Below are 232 nucleotides of genomic sequence, written 5' to 3' on the forward strand. Positions count from 1 at the left end.
TATATATATCATACCACACAGCTGGGTCGCTGTTTTCCGATGTCAAAATCCCATTTACACTGCCTAAAAAAAAAAAAATCAAAATAAACAAGCATGACATTCCTTGGTTTGACTGCCTCCAATAGAAAAAGCATGATGTCATTCAGCTACTTTCATATTCCCTTTGCGGTAAATACTTTACAGCTACGGCTTGGACAAACACCATTTTGTGTGTTTTTCAATGACACCGTGC

At 37.5% G+C, this 232-nt stretch overlaps 1 protein-coding gene across 1 annotated transcript in view; it reads left to right on the forward strand.

Moving 5' to 3' along the window:
- Positions 1 to 232, forward strand: part of glis1b (GLIS family zinc finger 1b) — a 126,795-nt gene that overhangs the window by 126,092 nt on the left and 471 nt on the right. The gene's annotated exons all lie outside the window — the stretch shown is intronic.

Source organism: Hippocampus comes, unplaced genomic scaffold (assembly GCF_001891065.2).
Source record: "Hippocampus comes isolate QL1 unplaced genomic scaffold, H_comes_QL1_v1.1 scaffold22, whole genome shotgun sequence".
In the NCBI taxonomy this organism is placed as follows: domain Eukaryota; kingdom Metazoa; phylum Chordata; class Actinopteri; order Syngnathiformes; family Syngnathidae; genus Hippocampus; species Hippocampus comes.